Raw genomic sequence first — 20,079 nt, 5'->3', positions numbered from 1 at the left:
GTGAATTGCTAAGAATAACAATCTTGGTAAACAAAGAGAGGGCAGCAGGGCAGAGGAGAAAGGATAGAGTGGAAACTGACCTATCTAGCTTGCTAGGTCTACTGCCCCTTCTGGACTACCAGTGTACTCTGTACAAAGAGATATTGTACTGTCCTTAACTTCCAACATTTTTGACATTGTAAGCTGCTTTGAATCTGCAATTAGTGGAGAAAGGTGGGCTAAATGTTCCTAAAAGAATAAGTAAGAACCACACAGCCTTTTGCACATATTGCTGAATTCTCCTCATCTTGCTCCAGCAAACAGATTTTAACTTCATGCTGTTACTTTTCTGTATCCTTCCTTTTCTCTAAGGTGCTCACAGTAGCATTGTCAGTTGGGAAATTCCTGGAAATTTTGGGGAGGACCCAGGGAAAGAGCAGAATTTGGGGAAGAGATTAAGCTCAGCCGGGATATGATGCCATAGAGTCCACCCTCTGAAGCTGCCATTCCCTTCCAAGGAAATAATTTCATAGTCTGGAGAACTCCAGCTCCCTCCCCCCTCCCCAAGGCCGGCAAGCCTAGCTCACAACAACATTTCCACCTCACAGTCATAATATTGGGACATACAGTTACTGGCAGTAGCTCAAGCATATACTTTGCATGCATGAAGTCTCAGCTATAATCCCCAGTTTTAAAAAAAAATCCTATTGCACTACAGGCCTGGGAAACGTCTCCGCCTGAAACCTTTGAAAGCATAAGAACATAAGAAAAGCCATACTGGATCAGACCAAGGACCATCAAGTCCAGCAGTCTGTTCACATAGTGGCCAACCAGGGAACCAACCTCAAGGAAGCCCACAAACAAAACAACTGCAACAGTATCCTGCCTATGTTCCATATCACCTAATATAATAGGCTCCTCTGATACTAGAGAGAATAGGTATGCAGCATGACTAGAGCCAGCGTGGTATAGTGGTTAAGAGCGGTGGTTTGGAGCAGTGGACTCTGATCTGGAGAACTGGGTTTGATTCCCCACTCTTCCACATGAGCAGCTGAGGCTAATCTGGTGAACTGGATTTGTTTCCCCACTCCTCCACACGAAGCCAGCTAGGTGACCTTGGGCAAGTTATAATTTTTAGAGCTCTCTCAGCCCCACCTACCTCACAGGGTGTCTGTTGTGGGGAGGGGAAGGGAAGGTCATTGTAAGCCGGTTTGAGTCTCCCTTAAGTGGTAGAGAAAGTTGGCATATAAAAACAAACTCCTCTTCTTCTTCTTCTTCTTCTTCTTCTTCTTCTATTCATTTGGACTAGTAGCCATGGATAGCCCTATCCTGCATGAACATGTCCGCTCCCCTCTTTAAGCCTTCCAAGTTGGCAGCCATCACAACATCCTAGGGCAGGGAGTTCCACAACTGAACTATGCAGGTGCTTGTCAGAGTAGATAGTAGTGAAGCTAGGTAGAATAATGGCTTGATTCAGTAAAATATACTGTATGTAAGTTATGCTGAAAAGGTTCCCCAGAACTACCTAGTGCATGTGAGAAATTATCTGAATTTACTTTTTCCTCAGCCTGACCCAACACACTAGCCATTGCCCCATATTGTGCTCCAGTTTTTATTTGAGACCAACAAGGAGGTAAGTCATGCTTCCACACACCCACACTCTCCACTCCACAGTGCACATAGGGCTGGCGCATCATCCAAGCCAGCCCAGAAATAATTTTAGAATGCAAAGCCTTTGGATATCTTGGTCATAGGAACCGAAACGTTTTCTGTCAATTACTGACCTCCTGTTAAATACTTCACAACCTGATACAGCAAGAGACAAAGCAGCGGCCATTTTCTCCAGGCGAACTGATCTCTGTTGCCTGGGGATCAGTTGTAATACCAGAAGATCTCCAGCCACCACCTGGAGGTTACAACCCACAATAATTACTCAGCTGTACTAAAATATGTTGTTTAAAAAAACACAACTGTATGGCTTATATTTTCTTTCTCAAACTTACTACTATTGAAGAGCTTATTGTTATGTCACCCAAAATAAGGTGTTGGCTATAAACTACTATCCTTTTGGAAGAAATTTACTTAAACAATATAATTGTATTCTCAATTTATTAATGTTTTAGTCACAGACCTTAACAATGTTAATATAATTGTAAGTATGTTTATAAGGCGTTTCAATGAATGTATAAAAATTACTGTTAAAAAGTTACTGTTGACAAATTATATTAATAGCTTATATATTATTGCTGATCCACAGCTGAAGCAAGTTAATGGGCGGGATGAGCATTGGGCAGAATCCATTCTGGTAAAAAGTGGTCTGGAAAGCGCCCTCCTAGGTGAGGGAACAAAATAAAGGGTTCAGGGAGAGGCATGGGTAAGAGAGCCAGCGATAGAGTGGCTAAAAGGCAGAGGAATTTACATAGAGGCTTACGCCCGGTGATTCCCAGGCTCTGCCATCCATAGCCACTTCAGCGGGACCGCTGGAGTTGGATCAATATACAGCCGCATTGGGGTCGGCATATAGTGTCGGATTCTGCCCAGATGCCATACCAATGCTTACTGCTGTTAGCTAAATTGTAAAGTTGTGGCCGTTTTTATCCATAAACAAATTTTCTTCCGAAATAAGCGTGTTGTGTGGTTATGAAGTTAAGTAGGTAATGGGAGCTCCTCCCCATAATAGCCCTGCACTGGCAATACAAAAACGGCCAGGGGTGGCTGAAGAAATTTCTTTTGAAACAGCACTACTCACCGGGAAGCTGTCCCACCTAATATCAACTACATGGACTGTTTTTGTAAAAAAAAATTTGTTTTGTTTATGGTGAAGATTTGAATTGTTTAAAGCACAAAGTCCTAAGAAAGACTGTTTGGCAGCGATTTGAGTTATTATAACTGTTGTATAAAATTGTCTTGATTGACAACATTATATATAAAAGACTTTGGCATAAGAAAATTTATTATAGCCAACACCTTCTTTTGGGTAACATCACAATAAGCTCTTCAATAGTAGTAAGTTTGAGAAAGAAAATATGAGCCATGCAGCTGTGTTTTTTTAAGCCACCTGGAGGTTGGCAACCCTATGGGCTTCGAAAGGTGTGTCTGCTTAGGATGGCACTGTGAATGGCATTTTGTAGGTAGCTGAGGGAACAGGAATCCTAGCTTTAAATGCACTTCTACACAAAATATTAATTGGATTATAAAGCAAAATATAACATGTATACTCCCATCTGCCATGAGTGACTTAACATGTTATTAATTGTGGTAATGGTAAAACTTTTTTAAAAAAACAGGAATGAACAGGTTCATATTTATTAGTAACAACTTCCTTACATTCAGCTTTCATCAGGAATGACAGAATTATAATACTAATTCGCAGGCAGGAAGTGAAGAGAAACATTCACGTGCAACTTCAAAAGACGTTTATCTCATCCTAATGCCACAAGTACATGGTCTTTGTAATATTGCTATGGCTCTGCTCTTTTAGGTGCAGCATTTGATAGATTACACTGCGCAGTTTACAAGCTATAAATCATCTTATGATTTAAACAGAATAAAGAACAAGTGAAAAGATGTTCAGAGATATGTGAATAATCTCCCCTACCCCCACCAATTACTAGACTGCTGTAGCTGTGATCTAAAGAGAAGCGTTCTCCAACATTAATAATTACAGAAATGCTTATAGTAGAAATTGGAAGCATCAAAATTCATGTGTTGGAGTTGAGATCCATCATTTCATTTGTTGCCTGCTAAGGTAAAGGCCATGGTGCTAGGGTTGCCAGCTCTGGCTTGACGTATATCTGGAGATTTTTGAATGGTGCCTGCGGAGACAGGCAGGAGCTCACGTGGATGTAATGCCATAGAATCTACCCTCTGAAGATGCCATTTCCTCCAGGGGAACTGACCTCTGTACTCTGGAGAGCAGTTATGATTCTAGAAGAACTTCAGACACCACCTGGAGAGGGTTGCCAAGCCGCAGCTGGCAGTTCCCTGGAGCAATTGAAGGGCTGGACCTGGAGCATTGGCATAATGCCAGCACACCTGCATCACGTCCAGTTTGAACAAAAAGTGACACAGAGGGCTGGGTGGCCAGGTCTCGCTTTGCCACCAGCAGGAGGTTTTTGGAGCAGAGCCTGAGGAGGGCGGGGTTTGGGAGGGAAGGCACTTCATACATTTGGAGGAGGTGAGCTGTTTGTAAGAATGGCCATGCTACTGTGAAGTCTTCTGTCCTGATAAACCATCTTCACCGTTATTATATTTGCTATAAAACAGTGTAATTTTAAAAATGCAAATCAGGTGACCTTACATATAGATAATAAACACAAGCCCTGTGCATACATTTGAAACATGTACATATGAAGATGTAGAGGGGGAGTTAATCATGTCAGGCACATCAACATTTTTCAGTAGAAAAGAGTAGGAGTCCAGTAGCACCTTAAAGACTAACAAAATTTCTGGCAGCTTTCATGAGCCACGGCACCCTTCTTCATCCCTCTTCGCCATCGGTGGGAGTTTTTTGGAGCAGAACCTAAGAAGGGCTGGGTTTGGGGAAGGGAGGGACTTCAATGCTCTAGATTCCAGTCGCCAAAGCGGCCATTTTCTCTAGGTGAACTGATCTCTATCGGCTGGAGATCAGTTGTAATAGCAGGAGATCTTCTGCTAGTACCTGGAGGTTGGCAACCCTATACAATACTAATACATTATCCTTTAAAAAAAAAAAAAACAGAACCAACACCCATTGTAATTATCAATCAGCCCCACCCAAAAAACACACACTGCAAGTCCAACAATCATAACAATATTGGTGGTGAAGTCTCAGCTGACTTATGGTCACCCCATGTTGGAATAGGCAATGTTTGGTGTACAAAGAAGAAGAGAAGGAAACCTGCAGGTTTTTTTAAGCCACCTGGAGGTTGGCAACCCTATGGGCTTCGAAAGGGGCAGCAAGAAGACGGCTAAGACAGTGAGGTCAGCACCTTCTCTCCTACGTTCCTTGTCTCCAAATTGCTACTCTTAGGGCAATATTCTCCTTCTTCTCAGAAGTTCCTCTCTCTCTCTCTCTCTCTCTCTCTCTCTCTCTCTCTCTCTCTCTCTCTCTCTCTTTCTGCTAGTCATGTGATTAGGACCCTATCTCTCACCTCTTCATCATCAAGAATGTTAGTTCCTAAATAAACCTTTATCTACACTTTAATCAGGTTGTGCACCTTTGCTGTGTTACTTTGCCAACACCCCAAAGGGGTTTCAAGGCAAGAGAGGAACAGAGGCAGTTTGCCATTGCCTGCCTCTGCAAAGCTACCCCAGACTTCCTTGGTGGTCTCCCATCCAAGAACTAACCAGGACCAACTCTGCTTAGCAGTCAAGACCTGAAGGTCAGGCTAGTCTGGACCCCAGGTCAGGGCATGACACTCATACAGCCATGCAAACGAGGCTCCCAGTATCAGCACAGGCCTATAGAGCACCTGAGGTAAGTCTACAGTTCACTGCAGCTGAAGAAACTTGAAACTGCACCATTGATCAGAACATGTCACACACAGGTGTAGATTTTTCAAGCTATTATATTTCCTGGTATATATCACAAGAACATCAGTCCATCTGAACCTACCCCAAGGCCATTTATTCATGGTAATTAGCAGTGCGTTCCAGACTGAATTGCCCCGCATATTTATTTTTTAATTTTACATGCTGAACCGTCATTCCGGAAGTGACTGCGAAGACAGCGCATACTTGCTTCGCATTACTAAAGAGCCCACTTAATGCGATCTTTGGCATTTGCCTCAAAGAATTCTCCTCAAGGAACCATGCAAAACAACAGCGGCGCATTAGCTATACACATGCTAATGACTATGCAAACAGGAGCAAAGGAGCAGGCAAGTGGTGGGGGTGGAATTTTTCCTTTTGCGTCGGGAACGTGAACAGGCATTTTTAAAGTCGCATTTAAAAAAGAGCTTTGAGCGAGCATCAAAACTGACCATGAATAAATGGCCTTAAACTCACAACAAAAAGGGGAGGAAAAAAACAGAGCTACTCATATCGATGCAGGTGCAGACTGGGTGTGCCTCTAATTTCCTTACATGTATTGTAGTAAAAAAAAAATGCAAAAAAGAAGCAAATCATCAAGTCGTACTATTTTAAATATTCATTGCAATCCACTGCAGTGGTAGTGGTTGATCTCAGAAGAATGTCAGGTAATAGCCTTGATTTGTTAATGCTCTGAATGCCACACGTTCATTGCACCTCATTTATCATTTTCCTCACAGTCCCCAGCACCATTTAGCAAGGCAGCAAACATTGTATGTGGACTAAAGTCTGTGTCATTCTGTTGCCCCAAAGTAATCTTTCGTATTTTCAATGGAATTTGGACAATATAATCTAGTAATAAGATTCTAGGCCTGCAAAGCAATATTGCTGGGTGTTTTGAGTCCTCCAGTAGATTGAATTGGTTGGTACTGATCAGTGCCTTTTATTTTAACACATGAGGGAGTAGCTTTAAAAGGAACGGCAGAATGAAAGATTGCCCAAAATACACTTTTTTAATATAGCTTCCTTGAGGAGAAATAGCACAATTTATTCTTTTTTGATTATGTGCGCTTAATCACACCCTTGGCAAACTTCAAGGTAATTGACTTTTTGTTCCTTTTTAAATACCTGGGGGAATAGCATAACCTGAATTATGAAACAAGTGTTATGTTTTATTTTCACATCAGGATATTGTAATAGGAGAAAGAAAAGGTTTGTTTAGATTGGCAATAAATATGCAAAGAATTCCGCAGCTAAGACAAACATTTCAATAAATAACCTAATTGAACTGTGCATATTCAGTGATTGAAATCTGATTATTTGGTGGCTTAATTTGAGTCCTGCTTGACTGCTTTGCAGTTGCAAGCAATTTAACATGGCTGGCAGTACATGGAGATGGAATGTTAAACAGTAACCATGGTGGTTAGGGTTGCCAGGTCCCTCTTCGCCACCAGCAGAAGGTTTTGGGGGCAGATCTTGAGGGGGGGTGGGGTTTGGGGAGGGGAGGGACTTCAATGCCATAGAGTCCAGTTGCCAAAGTGGCCATTTTCTCCAGGTGAACTGATCTCTGTCAGCTAGAGATCAGTTGTAACAGCAGGAGATCTCCAGCTAGCACCTGAGGTTGGCAACCCTAGTGGTGGTACACAGCAAAAACATCTTAATTTTTTTAAAATTTATTTTTATACTTGTAGTCCTGAATGGGATACTGTGCTTATTTAGAAGTCTTAAGTGAGCAGATGTTTTGGAAGGCATTGCAATCCCAGCCCCCACTTTCTCCAACTGGTCAGATTGTGCCACTAAAATGAATAATATAGACTCACACCTGCGATTATATGACTTTTGAAATGCATGTTATAATATGCTGCATAGATGAAACATGACATCTATGAGAGTCTTGATAAAGTTCCTCAAATTATCTCAAGCTATGTAGATAATATGGTAGAGTTTGCCCCTCCCCCCATTTCTTTGGTTCTCCCAAATATTTTTCCTAGTTGAAGAATTAAAATTGCCCATCCTACGTACGCCAGCATAAACTTGCTGAAGAGTCAGTTCATTCAGCCGGCAGCCCCTACACAGTTACTTATAGGATCATACAAGGCTGCCAACATGCTTGAAAGGGTTGACATTTTGCCCCTGTAATTTGTGAAATAGTGCTAGTTCAGATGAAGAGGGCAATAAAGAGAGGGCCCAAATATTGCTTGAGTTTTTTCAGATCTTTGTTACTTAGCACTGATTGAGCTTGTCAAGAGAATAGCTAGTTTTGAGGAAGAGTCTGTTTCATGTCTGCAAGTACTATTTTATATTGATTCTACAGAAGACTGCAACACATTTGGTAAAGCAGCAAGAGTCTGACTGCCTTTATCATCCACTTTCCCAAGCTCAAACTGTAAAATATTTTGGAAACTCTTCTGAGGTGTTCTACCACCTGAGCTGCCCTCTTAGAGCACCCTTCAGCACTCAGGAAATAATTTGGAGTGATATGTAGCTGCTTTGGAGGCTCACTAGGAAATCAGCGGGCACATAAAAATATCATGCTTTAGTTTGCAAGCTGTTTTTCAAATAAAATTGCTATTATGGGTAGTTTTCTTGATGTGGTTTGCAACTCTAAAGATGCCTTTTTGATATCCTCTGCAGTTTGGTATCCAGGAGGTACTTACAGGCAAGTCTAAATGATTGGCAGCAGTGTACGTTTTCATGAGCTTCAAGCTTTGCAAGATGCCCAACTCTGTGGCTAAGGGGAGAGTTGTACAACTGTGATTTTCAGCATGAATGAACCTTTCAGTCTGTTTGATCAAGATATTGGATAAGCACAAGCCTCAGTGTTTTTCAAGGGGGCAACAAAACGGCCATGGGCAAGAGAAGTCGCTTCTGGGCACCCAAAAGCTTGTATTTATGCTCAGTTTATTTCTGTCATTTTTCCTTCAGCATCTCCCCATACAAGCCAAAGAACAAACAGTTTAAAAAGTGGTTTGATGTTTCAGGGGAAAGAAAACTGGAACCGAAATGACGGCAAATACAATGGGAGTTACATATCAAATGAAGAAGGCATGTTCTAGGAGATCTTGTCTGTGGCATAAAAAATATACATATGCCAGCTCTAGCATCTTTGCAGAGCTTTTGTTTGCTCTTCCTGTCTCCAAGTATTAAGTTTGGGCATGCCCTTGGGTACAAGCCAAAAGGCAAGAGCCAGAGGGCCCATAGTTTGAGCCCTCTGGCCTTGAACGAACTGGCACATCGGACCCAGCATTGCCCCAAGCTAGGGTTACTTATTTTTGTTGTTTTATTTAAATTGTACTTTCCTGTGTTTTTTCTACTGTGGGACTCATTGGTAAGAAAAGCAGGGAATAAATATGCTAAGCAAATCTTTACATGAACACTTTATATGAACACATTGGACAGGGACATGTTATTCTTTCATGAAAAGAGAACAGTCCCGTGGAACCTTAAAGGTTAGCAAGTATATTATGACATAAGTTTCCATAGTCAAGAGCTCACCTTTTTCAGATGTATTGCCAGTTGGCCATGTCAAAAGAACAGGAGAAATACTTGGAGAAAACATCTTTCCAGGAAATAATGCATCAGTAAATCAGCAAAGTTTCATATGCCCTGAACTGTTAAGCAATAAAGCTAGTTCCACCATGACAGTGACCTGGTCATAGAAAACAATGCAGGAGTGTATATTCTGTTCCTTAGAGAACTGATCCACAGATTCTGTTTGGCTCTATTTTCCCCTGTCAAACCTCATCTCCTGGCATTAGGCTTACCAGATCTCGCAGATCCACCGGTGGGAGCTTTTCGTTTGCACGCGATGCACCCGTGCGCCTGGCACAACGCGTGTGTTTGTGTGCAGCAATGCGCCTACATCACTTCTGGTTTTACCCGGAAGTGATGTGGACAACATCATTCTCTGCCAAAACTCTATGGTTTCCATAGAGTTTTGGCGGAGGCTGCTAGAGTGTCCGCGTCACTTCTGGGTAAAACCGAAAGGGACGTGGACGCATCGTGCAGGCGCGCGTGCACGCATTGCCTGACAGCCCTCAGGTGGTCAGCGGACAGCCCGGTGGATTGGCGAGATTTTACCCGCCACCACCGGGCACTTGGAAACCCTACCTGGCATGCTCCGGTGTACACTCCATGGACACCCTTCTTCTGGTGCTACCCTCACCTAGGATTGTCTGTTTAGCAACACATTGCAGTCTTTGGCCTTTTATGTACAGGTTGTTTCTGTGGAATCACCCCCAACTACTTCAGGACTTTGTTTTCATTAGGCGCTTCTTTTCCAACTTTTAGAAGTCACTTCGCTCTCTCTCCATGTTTTCTGTATGCTGCCAGAAACAGCATCCAGAAAATGCGTGGAAAACACGGGGAGAGAATGAAGTGACTTCTAAAGGTTGGGGAAGATGTGCATAATGAAAACAAAGCTCCAAAGTAGTTGGGGGGGGGGGAGATGATTGTGATGGAAACAACCCATGCATAAAAAGCCTTTATCTGTGGTTGTTCCAATCCCATGAAATGGCCTAATTGACTGAGTGCAAAGGGCACCTTCACTTGCTGGATTCAGGAAAGTGTGTAAAATGAGTTTTTCCCCTATAGTATATTTGGTGGGGAGGATAACAATTAGGCAGACGTGGGTGTGTTTTTAACTGTGCACTTTAATTGTCTATGGTTTTTAACTTGTTGCTGGAAGATTATGATGTTTTTGTGTTGAACTGCTGCTTTGTTAGTCGCCTTAAGCCTAAGGAGACAAGGCTGGGAATGAATGAATGAATGAATGAATGAATGAATGAATGAATGAATGAGTTGTGGCATTCTGCACCTCTTCAGAAAGTCAATGCCAGATACTGGGGACCAGTATATAAATTTTCATTCTTCTGCCTACAAATGTCCTTGAGATGGATCAGGATGACCAGGTAATGTTGGGTCATATCCTGACATACATTGTTTTGGCATTAGCCATATCTTCTCCACTCTTATACTCTCTAAGGGGATTAGGCACAAAAAAAGGTTCATTCCTGCAGTCTCTTATTTAGAAGACACTTTTTTTTTAGAACTGAACATATTGGGGGTGGACATGCCATGATTCTCCAATGTACTCTGGTAATTTTGTTTGACTGATTATGATTCTAGGCAGTATTACTATCCCATTTGTTCTAACCACTTAGCAAGTGCATTCTGTCGGGTGTTTACTTTTGAGCACCACTTTTCCTCCACGGCAGTTGTGTGTTGGTAAATAGCAAGTTATATAGTGTAATTATGCTTTTTCTAAATGTGCCATTACAAACAAATTAATATTTTATCACAATAACTTCTAGCATTTATCATCAAATTAGTACCACAGTAAACACAATGGTAACTGCATAATTACTGTGAGTAATGTGAGTTAATAGTTAAAGCTAATAGTGTACATCCTCTGTATATTGTACAATTGCAGTTAAGGGAGAACTTAAAGAGGATTTAAACCCTTTTGGAGACCTTTAAATTTAATAAATTGTTCCTAGATGTCTGAATATTGCTAATATGTTATGTTATATGTCTATTTCTTGACTCTGGATACCAGCAAAGGCTATTCATGGTTAGAAAATCAACAATGGCAGCTTCAGACTGAAAAAGGTGGCGAAACCTCTCCTTTTCCACGAGCAAAACTCTAACCTTCCATCAGCCTCCCCTGGTAGGGTTGCCAACCTCCAGGTACTAGGTGGAGATCCCCTGCTATTACAACTGATCTCCAGTTGATAGAGATCAGCTCGCCTGGAGAAAATGGCCACTTTGGCAATTGGATTTTATGGCATTGAAGTCCCTCCCCTTTCCAACTCCTGCCCTCCTCAGGCTCCACCCCAAAAACCTCCTGCCGGTGGTGAAGATAGACCTGGCAACTTTATTCCCTGGGCACATCCACTATGAGCCAAAATCCCAATTTTTCTGTTCTTGTAGTAGCCCATTCTGCTTAACCCATAGCAATTTTATAAGAGGTAGATAAGTACAAAATTGGAGGCATCAGTGGGGGACAATAAAGGAAAGCTATATTTTTTCCAAATTAATGACCAGGATGCTGGGTTGATACTACTGCTGGAAAGAGCAGTTTTTTGCCTCCTGGTTAGGGTTCCTAGCTCCAGGTTGGGAAATACCTGGAGACTTTTGGGGTGGAGCCTGAGGAGGGCAAGGTTTGGAGAGGGGAGGGACCTTAATGCCATAGAGTCCAATTGCCAAAGCACCAATTTTCTCAAGGGGAACTGATTTTTCTATCGGCTGGAGATCAGTTGTAATAGCAGGAGATCTCTAGCTATTACCTGTAGGTTGGCAACCCTACTCCTGGTACAAAGAGTATCAAGTGGGCTGGATTTTCATCTACATAATATTATACATTCATTTATTTTATTTACTTTATTTATACCCAGACTTTCTTTCCAATGGGGAACTAAAGCAGTTTACATCATTCTCCTCTCCTACATTTTATCATCACAGTAACCCTGAGGCTTATCGCACCCAGTCCAGGAAACGTGTGGAAAACACCTTAAAAGTGTTTGTCCTGGATGCGAGTTCCAATTCCCCCCTGCACTCCTGCCCATTCTAACGTCTCTGAAACGTCTGCTTTCAGAGAGAACCTCCAATAAAATAGCGTGCACACAAGAAAGAGGGGGGAATGGAGGGAGCAACACGTAAATGTGACGTTGCTTGGGTTCCCCTCTACCTCCCCCGCTTGGCATTTTGGATCGTCATTGCACTGGGACAATAGGACAATGGCCTCAAGTTTTCCCCCGACGCCTCTAGTTCTCGCACGCACGCACACAAACCACACACAGAACTCTCTAATCAGATTGCATTGTAACCAACTAGTGAAACTAATGGGGAGGGGGGGAAGGTGCCCTAAATGCTGGGTGGTTGGGAAAACAGAGGGGTCTTGCAATCAATCGGGACCCAGAAGCAGAATAGGGAAAGTCCTTCTGCCTAGAGATTGGGGGGGTGCACGAGAAGTTAACATGGTCTAAATAAAGGGGGGGCTTGCAAGCGTACACTTTTATTTCTCCAATTACCAGAGGCTGCCAGGAATGCTCGCTGTGGTGGTTTGGAGGTTAAGAAAGGGTTTTTTTCCTCCAAAAACATGAAATTCCCATTGAGGCTAGGTAGAGAGCAGACAGTTCCCCAATGTGAAGGGGCGGGGGGGAATTCTTGGCAATACAATCCACCCGCTCATGTTTAAGTGATGGTGCAGTCCAAGCACAAACCAATCAAAAGGAGCGTATCCCATCTGGGATCCTGTAGCCTGCTCTCTTCCACCCCCTCCCCTTCGTCTCAACGAACAAGCCTCCCTTTGACCAACGACAGCAAAAGCAGATGGCGATAAAAAAAATGGAGGATGCAAGCAAATAAAAGAGGGAAATGTTTGATTGGGACCCTGCACAAATACAAATGGTTGATCTAATGTCCTAACGGTCCCGTGTTCCTTTGTAGGACCACAAGCACTGGGGGGGGGGGGGGAATTAAGTAACAATAATGATTGGTGGATGCAAACGGGAGAGGAGGGGGAAGGTGGGATGGGAGGAGAAAGGCTTTTCATTGGGTGTTGCAAAAAGAGGGGAGGAGAACTGAATAGCGTATGTAACTGAACGCACCCCTTGGATTGCCGGTTTTGAAACGACATAACGAAATACATCGTGGTGTAGGCGTTTTGGGGACAAACAGATGTCTGGCGCTTCCAAAGCATTTCCAAGCCGAAACGGGAGGTCTGAGGTGCGATCTAACCTGGATAACACTTTTTTAAAAACGTAGTATATACTAAGTGCGTTAGGCCCCCCAGTGAGGTAGGTTAAGCCGAGAGTGTCTGACTGGCCAAAGTTCACCCAGCAGTTTTCCTTGACAGAGTGGGGATCCAAACCTGGGTCTCCCAGATCCTTCTGTGATACTCTTGCCACTACATTGCAGCAGCTTTACAGCTGGTTATGAGAAAGAAGTATGGACTACCACCATCAAAGATACTGACCACTCCATAGGAAGTAGGGTTGCCAGCTCTGGGTTGGGAAATACCTGCAAATTTGGGGGATGGAGCCTGAGGAGGGTGGGATTTGGGGAGGGGAGGGTCTTCAATGCCACAGAGTTCAATTGCCAAAGCGGCCATTTTCTCCAGGTGAACTGATCTCTATTGGCTGGAGATCAGTTGTAACAGCAGGAGATCTCCAGCTAGTACCTGGAGGTTGGCAACCCTAACAGGAAGAATAACACAAGGTCTATGGGACTTCTGTCTGCAACAGCCCTGTCCCTCACTCACTGATTCTCTCACAGTCAGTAATAGGATACATGCAAGGATATCTGCATGTAACCAAAGATTGGAGCTGGGCTGGAATCAAGAAGTGAAAATAACTTAACTTTTCTACTGCCTCTACTTGAGGCAAAGATGAAGAGGTACCACACCCAGACGACTATTTTACTGGTATTCTGAACAGGCATATACGTGTTTACTTTCACCATTGTAGGAAACTCATATAAGTTTAGATGAGGAGTCCAACTTAAGCCTTTGAGAAGTAAGATAAAATGCGTCTCCAAGTGAATTCTCATGGAATAGATCCTTTCCATTTTCTCTTATCCCATAGCCCCCGCACCACCAAAAATATTGAAGGAGAATGGGGGCTGAGAACCCTCAGGCACAGCTTGAGTGGGAAATCCATGAAAATAGCAGCTCCTTCCTTGTAAAGGAGGAAGTACAGATAAGGAAAGTAAGGATAAAGTAAAGCAGGATAGCCAGTCAAACCAAATCAATGCTTTGCCTTCCAAGTAAAAAACTTCTGGAATTCTTGAGTTTCAGAAAGTGATCAGCCTGTATAAACGGGTGCCAGAAGTTCACAATGACTGAGCATGAAAAATGTCTCCACTTTTGTGTGTCTGTCATATTTTTCCTCTACATTTTTCAATATTTTCAGCAATTTTGATAGTATGTGCTGTTGATTATATTGGTAGTACTGCTATTAAAAGCCAATCGTTCTTGGCTAGCAATAAAAACAGGCAATTTCTTAGTCAATTGCATCATATTTAAAGTGGATTTCAAAATGTCACTCATATACACAGCATTTCCAAAGCATGTTTATCAAAAATTGCCCCAATAATGCTTGCAAATACATGTTTGTCTTCCAAATTGTTACTTGCTCTGGCTTTATGAGAACGGGACACACATGAATGTTCGTGGAATGGTGGCTCTAATGAAATTCTACATTTACATGAAATGAAGGGAAACTAATGAGAAAATAAAGTGCTTCTAATTTATTATTCATCTTTTTAAAAATACTCCAGCTACTCGGTGAGGTAACAAACAATTTTGCATGACTTACTTAAACAAACAGAGTGAGAGCACTGAAGATGTTTGAGTAAATTGATCACAAATAAACAATAGGCAAAGCTAGTTCATTTTCTCATAATTTTATGTCGCATTTTAGTGCAAAACACCCTTGTGGGATAGTTCTTTTCTTTCCATTGCACAAGTGGGGAACTGAGGCAAAGAACAAACTGACCAAGGAAATTCTGGAGCTCAAAAAATGTGCAGCAATTTGATCTTCTAACTCCAACTCTTCTTTTTCTTTTTTGACGTCAAGTCACATCTGACTTCTGGCGACTCCTGGTGAGGTTTCCAAGGCCACAGATGTTCACAGGTGGTTTGCCATTGCCTGCCTCCACGCCACGACCCTGGTATTCCAATTCTACTGGACCAAATTTTATTCAGATAACTGTTTTGGCTGTCAACTATTTAGAATATTATCAGAATGTTAAGTGTCACCAAGAGGTCACTGTCCTTTTTCCCCTATTACCTAGCTTGTTTTTACTTTGAGGCTTTGAATGGTTTACAAAATATAGACAAATGCACATAATGAAAACACTATAAAAAAGAGAGCGATAAAACACCATTGTGCTTTTATCATTGATATTATGTATTTCTTTGTTAAATGTATTTCTTTGTTAGGTCTCTAAACGGACCACAACACAACTAAAAATCTCACTCCATCCTCCTTTCTGGTCTTACGCATGCTTCTCATTTTAGGGAACCACTAGCTTTGCAACCCAGATGTGTTTCCTCTCTCAGGACAGAATAATATTTTATGCATCACATCAGCCCTTAGGTGTTTCTCCTCTTCAGCAACTTTGAGCCAGCAAATAGAAAGCAAGGCTTATCTCAGAGACTACACCAGGCTTAATTTGGAGCAGCCTCTATCTGATCCTTAGACACATCCTTTGGCAGATGTCTTCTGTACAAATAGGTTTTTATGTAGCTCCTGGAGCAGTTTGATGGTGATTAATGGAACACGTCCAGCTACAGTTCTGAGTATGGTTAATAGACAGGGAAAGGTGATATATTTTAAACGCTGTATTCCCAGGCTTTCATTGTATTAAATTCTTGAGCTATATAACTGTGACTCTTATCAAATAGCATCTTTGAGCAGGAAAATGGTGTTTTTCCTTGTAAGTCAAATAAAAGTTTTAAAATGATAGCTCTCTATGTTTGACAATTTTGTAGTTCTCTGGGTCTTGTCTAGTTCTCTCTATCAATGAGAGATTACTAACAAATGGCTGCATCTCCAGATGGGCATTCAGAAGCAAACGGATTTGACTGTTCCAAATCTGATTACATCCTAAAAACAAGTTTTGTTTGATTTAAGCACATGAACACCCATGAGATGGAATGAATTTTCCATTACATCTTTTTGATCCTCTAATGAACCTTAATGATCCTAAGAAAAAATTAATGATGAGAAAAATTGGCTGGCATAATTCATCTGGAAAAAATTAATTAATTATATTTAGGGAAGCCTTTTCTATAAAGGTAATTGAAGGCTGGGTGGGGAATTGCTTTATGATAGTTATTTTCCAAGCCACCCTTTAGTGTTTCCATTCCACATTTATTTGGCTGTGCAGACTGTAATATTTCTCCTGCAGAAGGAGATTAGGCACAGTCAAAAATGACGATTGTCACTAAGCGGCAATAATAGATGGGATGCCTGCATTTTTGCACACACTGCCCAAACCCAACAAGCTGCAACAGATATTAGCATCAGCTGCAGCTAAAGCAACATCATTTGCTAGGAATCTGGGACAATGTCAAGCTCTGGACCCTTTGCAATCAGCAATCTCTTAAAGCCTCATGGTTTTCTGGGTTGTACCGGTATAAGGCTACCAGGTTCATTTGGCAACTGTTAGCACCATGTGCAAGGGGTACATTGTGTCCCAGAATGAATAATCACTTGATCTGGGACATCTTCGCAGTGGGTGCAAAAATTAGCCCAGTGTAGAGCCTCAATGTTGATCCAGTTCTTCTTGTCAAACCAGATGAGACAGCAGACAGTCCTCGTATGGAGCTCGCAGAATTTATTTTCTTTCATATTATTGACATATGAGATCCCAATTAGGGTTGGGATTTCTGTGTTGGAAAGGGAGGCTAAGCCATCCTCTCCATACACAACATTTTCCCTATAGGGTTGTTATTTGACCTATTAAGCCAAACATACAGGTCTTGTATGTTTGCCCAATGGGAAAAATTGCAGCTTCATGGGGGTAATTTCAGGGAGGGAAAATCACACATAGGAAATGGAAACACCACCTCCAAGACCACTTCTGTCAGCTCAGGCAGAGATAAGGTTGCCAGGTCCCTCTTCACCACAGTAAGAGGTTTTGAGAGCAGAGCCTGAGGAGGGTGGGGTTTGGGGACGGGAGGGACTTCAATGCCATAGAGTCCAATTGGAAAAGCTGCCCTTTTCTCCAGGTGAACTGATCTCAATTGGCTAGAGATCAGTTGAAATAGCAGGAGATCTCCAGCTAGTAACTTTAAAACTAGAGTTGCCAACCTCCAGGTACTAGCTGGAGATCTCCTGCTATTACTACTCATCTCCAGACAATAGAGATCAGCTCACCTGGATAAAATGGCCGCTTTGGCAATTGGACTTTATGGTATTGAAGTTGCTCCCATCCCCAAACCCTGCCCTCCTCAGACTCTGCCCCAAAAACCTCCCTCTGGTGGCGAAGAGGGATCTGGCAACCCTACCTAAAACTGGAAGTGTCCTGGATGGGGCATCTTATGGGGGGGGGGTTACCACCTCCCTGCCCACCAGACCTATGCTGATGAATCACTGAGTACCCTGGGGGACACAGTTGGAAGACTTTAACCCCTCCCCTCAGTGATACATGCCAGGTTAGCCCAATCATCCAGAATTAAATCTTGCTGTTTTTCCTGTGACTGACCTGATATTTAGCAGCAAGATTTTATAGCCTGGCAGATTGTTGATACCAACATCAGTTCAGCAGGAAGAACAGCCAGAAAAAGCAACAGGACACAAATATCTGTTGTCCATTCTCTTACGTGGCCTGCTTTTTTTCCCACAGCCATATCTCCCCCTTGCCCCAGATAATACAAATTGTGGCACCATCTCTCATCCCATTCTGTCCCCCCTAACACATCTCTCCCACGAGCTGCAAAGGAACCAACAGCTAAGTAAAGACACACCCATAGCCAATATCCTATACAAAATCCAGACCCACCTCACCTGGGTCTTGGGTAACGTAACAAAAGACACAAGTCCATAAAAAAGACAACCTCTAATCTAGATCTGGCCCTGACCTGGATGGCCCAGGCTAGCCTGATCTCGTCAGATCCCAGAAGCTAAGCAGGGTCAGCCCTGGTTAGTATTTGGATGGGAGACCACCAAGGAATACCCGGGTTGCTGTGCAGAGGAAGGCACTGGCAAACCACCTCTGTTAGTCTCTTGCCATGAAAACCCCAAAAAGGGGTCACAAGTCGGCTGCGACTTGATAGCACTTCACACACACACACACACACACACACACACACACACACAAACACACAATCTAGATCTGAGCAGAAACACGCACAGAGACACCAACCAGCTCTCACCTAGTGAAAAATAATCGAAGTGGCACACCTTCACCCTTCTTCCTCCCAGAACAGCAATCCAGAGATCCCAGTCTTCTCTCTGGGTGGGCTGCAGTTAGGCTGGGAATGTAGAACAGGAGGAAAAGAAAAAAAATAATGCGCACAAACCACTTTGTTCAAGGCAATTAGACAATAAGTGTAGGAAAGACTTTACCCCTAATGAAGGTTACCTACTGAGCTGAACAATTACACCACAGTGTTGCCCCTTCTACAAGTATGCCCTCCTGAACAATTCTGTTTTGCACATTTTGTGAAATGATAGACGTTTTGGGGCCTTCCTAATCGCCTCCGGTAGACTGTTCTATGAGTTTTCCCTTCTTAAGGAAGTGGTAAACAAGCAACAGGTCAGACATAAGTGGTAAATTAGAACTTCGGTATGTTAAAAATAATGATACAAATCAAAGCAGGAAAGGAAGAGTAGGGCAAGAAAGAACATTATTACTCAGTAGAGCAATTTTCGCAGAACAACTTGATGCTGATCGTTTTTAGCAGTGGAGAAATATTGATAAACAGACTTCATTATACAGACATAAACCTGCAGGTAGTAGAAATGATGTAATTCTACCTAACTGGGAAAATTAGTTCAATATCTGGTAGAGAAATGACTTTAGCGTAATTATAGTGAATAGAACACTGTTTATTATGAATATTCTTCCAATAAATTCTCCCTAACAGGACAAAGTTGGACAGTGTATGGTAATTAAATGGCAGTTCATTTAAGTTACCTCTCTCTCCTAATGGTTAGAGATATGCAAAGAAAACTGTTATATATTCGATCCCTCTTGTCGGTTATTATCTCAGTTTATTATCATTATTTTCATTAGTACCACTATTTGTTTTAGGGTTGTCTTTTTCGTTTCATTTTGTCCATTGGTTTCAATGGGAAACAAATTTCTGAATATAAATGCTTGTTTACTATTGCATTTTGTTGAAATTCATAGGGATTGCACCCCTCTCCCATGACACCTGCCTGCCAAATTTCAGGCCTACACAAGGAAACAGACTTTTTGCAAGCAATTAAAATTACCACCTGCCTAGTGGGCACAGGAAGGCATTACAACATTGGCATCTCAGTGAGTTTTTCCTCCTTCCCTAAAATATTCTAGAGGGATTGTATCTACTTGTCCTAGATGGAATTACCGTATATACCCATGTATAAGCCAACCCGCGTATAAGCCGAGGTGCCTAATTTCTCCCCAAAAATGGGGAAAAATTAGGCACCCGCGTATAAGCCGAGGGTCGGCATATAACCCCTCCCCCCCCGCAGGCTTACCTGACAGGGCTCTCCAGCGGCGAGGGTCTGGCGGCGGCGCGGCCCGGGGGGGCCTGGGCAGCCTTCCTGCGGCTGCAGGAGGCTGCCCCAGGCCGCTCCGGGCGGGAGGAAGCGGCGGCGAGGCCCAGGGGGACCCGGAGCAGCCTTCCTGTGGCTGCAGGAGGCTGCCCAAGGCCCCTCCCGCCCGAAAAAATGGCGGCGGGTTCGGGGGGGCCTTGGGCAGCCTCCTGCAGCTGCAGGATGGCTGCCCAAGGCCCCTCCCGCCCGGGAAAAATGGCGGCGGGGGCGGGAAGGGCCAGGGCAGCCTTCCTGCGACTGCAGGAGGCTGCCCAAGGCCCCTCCCGCCCGAAAAAAATGGTGGCGGGGGGCGGGGGGGCCTTGGGCAGCCATCCTG

The sequence above is a fragment of the Euleptes europaea genome, chromosome 8 (genome assembly GCF_029931775.1).
Source record: "Euleptes europaea isolate rEulEur1 chromosome 8, rEulEur1.hap1, whole genome shotgun sequence".
In the NCBI taxonomy this organism is placed as follows: domain Eukaryota; kingdom Metazoa; phylum Chordata; class Lepidosauria; order Squamata; family Sphaerodactylidae; genus Euleptes; species Euleptes europaea.
Note: the sequence above shows the minus strand (reverse complement) of the source record.